The sequence below is a fragment of the Hydra viridissima genome, unplaced genomic scaffold (assembly GCF_058129835.1).
Source record: "Hydra viridissima isolate aposymbiotic clone 2 unplaced genomic scaffold, HvirCarnegie_v1 scaffold_7, whole genome shotgun sequence".
NCBI lineage: Eukaryota > Metazoa > Cnidaria > Hydrozoa > Anthoathecata > Hydridae > Hydra > Hydra viridissima.
The window spans coordinates 5,384,706-5,388,815 of NW_028324306.1; positions in this window are offsets into that span (position 1 = coordinate 5,384,706).

Sequence of the window (4,110 nt, forward strand, 5' to 3'; positions counted from 1 at the left end):
ATATTTTGTTTATGAGCTTACTCATCTCCCACAACTATTATTTAAAAATAACCTAAAGTGATTCTTCCTGACGACGAAATTAAAGCAAGTACAAATGTCAGTTTGTGCAAATATGTCCTTGATGGAGGTTCCTTACTCCATAGAGTTCTTTGGCACAAAGGTATGAGGTTTGTAGAAATTGTTGAGACCTACATCAGCTATATAAGAAAAAATTATGCCACCACTTATATAATATTTGATGGTTATGATAAGAAATCTTCAATTAAATCTAATGAACACATCAGAAGAAAATGCAAAGGTTCTTCCCAAAATCTTGTTATAAGAGGAAACAATCAGGTTCCGTAAATTTAATTATGCCTAGTTGTGTGAATTCGATAGAAAACACAAGAGCGTTTACTATCGAATTCACACAACAAGGCACAATTAATTTTACTTTTGTCAGATTACCTTAAACGAGATGGATATGAAGTATATATTTGCAAAAGGGATGCTGACAAGAAAATTGTCTCTAAATTGTTGGAAGTTGCATAGGAAATTTCACCATGCATTGTTGTTGCTGATGATACTGATATAGCAGTTATGCTAATGTATCATTGGAAAGGTGAACTAAAGGAGATTTTTTTTATCAAGAAAGAAAGAAAAAACTCTGGAGTATTAAAGACGCTCAATCTCGAGTAATGGATTTTAAAGAACATCTGTTATTTGTTCACCCATGGTCAGGATGTGACTCGACATCTTCAATACTATATTTTCATAGTTTTTTTCTTAGGTATTTAAAATATAAACAAATGGTTTGTGAAGGAATTATTAAGCCAGAAAAGTTACCACCCACTGACCGTGCTGCTTATTTTCATGGTCTTAGAGTTCACGTACAAGTTGTTAAATGGAAAATCCTAGATGAATCTTTCAACTTGGATCCTAAAGAATGGGGATGGAAGTTAGATAATGGTTATCTTCTTCCAATACCAACAGACAAAGATGTAGCACCACCCAATATATTAAAAGTGATTTGCTACGATTGTAAAACTTCGTCAAGAAATATGTGCGGAACTAATAAGTGTTCTTGAAGGAAAAACGGATTAAAATGCATGTCTGCATGCGGTGGCTGTCATGGGCAAGTAATGCAATAATAATGGGCAAGTAATGCAGTAATAAAACGGTAAACTTTATTTTTTAAATATTCACATAATCTTCTTTAAATATTTTTGTTTTTTTTAGAATACAAATATTTTGCATTTTTAGGATTTTGAAATTGAAGAAGATTCAAGTGATGAAATTGAAAACGAGAGATATTTATTTGATGATTTGTTTTGAAAAAGATATTGGACATCTAATTTTAAAGAAATTTGCATTCAAGTCTTAAAGTTATATTAAAAGAATATATTATTTTCTAACTTTTTCCCATTTAAAATTGCGCACAGACAAAAGTTATATTATTATGTTTTGAAAACAAAAAATTTAACATTTTAACGATTTTACACTTTTCAAACGTAAATAACTTAAAAAATAATTTTTTTCAAGAAATAGTTATTATATAAATATTGATCAGCATAAAATTTTCGATTTAACGATATAAAGTTTATGATATTTTGGTGCTGTCAAAGTTGCCCCTTTTTTGTACCCCAAATTGCCCCAAAAGGGATGTTCCCGTAGCGCAATCAACGGGGCTTTTTTTTACGCTCATCCAGACACTGTCTACTTTTTCTCTGCAAAATTTCAGCTTTATACCATTTTTGTCCGGGTTCGACCCTATTTTTTGCCAATTCTCTCATAATAATAAAACACTTGCTCAACATGGAGCTTTATTTATAATGATTTCTGAAGTAGGAATTGGATTTTTTCTTGTTTTTGGTGGAGCAACTACAAATCAATTTCCATGAAATACTCTTTTTAAAGGTTTGTAACCTGACTTTGAGCACAAGGTTAATATTGTTTTCTTCTTACAAAGTATAGCCAAAAAATGAGTTTGAAAGTTGTCAAACTATACTTTAAAAATGCAGTGGTAACATTTTCAAACATTTATTTTAGCAAAGGGTAAAAAAGATCAGAGAAAACTTTTTTGATTTTAAAAATGCCGATGCTAGGCCCGTAACTACGGAAAAAAGTTTCAGCACTTTGTTTAAAGTTAAAAATATACCAACTTGTGCTCTTAATTTATTTAAAATTATTAAAAAATCTTAAACTATTATAAATTTTGCACAAAATGTTAAAAAGGTAAATTTTGAAATTTTGTATTTTTAATGGTATAGGACCACCTTAAAGCCTCTTCCATAAATTCATGGTTTTCCATAAACTGAAACTTTGAAGACCAGATATTTTTACAAATATTGTAATTCGCGATCTTTTAACTCAAGCCTTGTCTTATATTATGGTCAATCAGTCAATAATATAAAATTTACTAAAGTAAGAAGTGTTTCTGAATAACTTAAAATATACAAAATAACATGATAAGCCTAGTTTACAGCAAACAAATCATATTGTAAATGGTTTCAAAGAAACATGGAATTTAATAAAACAAGCCGCCAGACATGTAAGCCAATTATTCTGTTGATGGTGCAGTATTTCATATTCAGAACCTAAATACAACATTTATACACCTTTAAATCGCAACAGTTATAGAAAAGGGACTATGTCCATTTTTGCCAAAAATGAGAAGTTTGGACAGTAAAGACTATGGAATTTCTTTCATGTTATCTTAAAGTATTATGCTTCGAATATTATAAACTTTTTTTTTGCATTATGGAAATACAACCATTTTCTAAAACGGGTGCGAAATACAAAAAAAAAACTTAATAGATTTCTACATATTTGCATTAAAGATTAAATGTTTCTGAGCTTACCACTAAGCTGGCTTGATGCTGCAAGGCTCAATTGCGGTCTTTTGCAAGAAGATGATCATTCACAACATTAAACAATAGCACAAATTTTGAATCATAAAAAAACATTTTTACTGTGAGTAAATCAACCAAATTAGATAACGATTAGATAATTGATATGATTATATAATTGATTATATAATTGATAGATATGATTAGATAATTGTGTTTTGCATAACAAAATTTGGCTTACTTATAGTAGAATGTGAACGCTTTGGGGTAGACGACATTATCTTGAGCTATTCCTCTTGATCCACGTTGGTTGTGTTTTCTCTGAATTAAATTTTTTAAAAATTAATTTAAAGTAATTGATGTTACTGTAAAAAGTCTTCGTTCTACCATGTTTAAATACTATTTTGTGAAACTTTGGAAGAAAAATATGGATTTATTAGTTACTTATATTAATAAAGTAATTTAAATTAAATGCACTTTTATCTGAAACAGAAGATGAAGAAAAGTCAATTTTTTCTGAAAACAATTTCGGTGGGACTGGCAAACTAAAGCACAGTTTTGCAGACGATTCTAAAGATAAATCTGTTGTCATTATGTGCATTTTTTACTTGCTTTGTTAATGACAGACAACAGTTAACAAGGAAATAACAACTTTAAGATAAAAGATAAAGAGACAATCATTTGTCTTAACAATTTCATCATTTAACTAAATACAAACATCAAAACTATTCCGATCATTTAAAATATTGAAAAAAAAAAAAAAAAAAAATTGCTAGCTTACTCAATGCTTCTTCTTTTCTATTGTCCGTTTTGCTGGCACTTGAAAACATAAATACAAACAGAAGTTGTTCACAGGTTTTTTTTTTGTCTGGAAATAGATACTTTAATTAAATATGTAATAAATAAGATTTTTGAAAAATACCATACGCCAAAAAGGAATAAATTTGGTATGTATAAATACAAATTATTTTTAAATCAGGCCCATAGCCTGATTTAAATACCATTTTGTTTAAAAGGGGAGCACTTTTTTAAGAGGCGCCAAAAATTAAATAAAAATAAAGGCGCCAAGGGCAATTTGTTTTACCGCCTATATTCATTTATTTTTTATTATGATTTTGCATAAATGTAAAAAATGATTAATTATATATTTTACATTTTCAAGACGGTTACGCCTTGCCCTTTTTTTAGTTGTACAAACAATTTTAGAATATATGTTTAATTTCAATTTTTTAGTGGTCAAACAGGACAAAACGCAGGGGAGCTTTATTTGCTTTTTTTAATG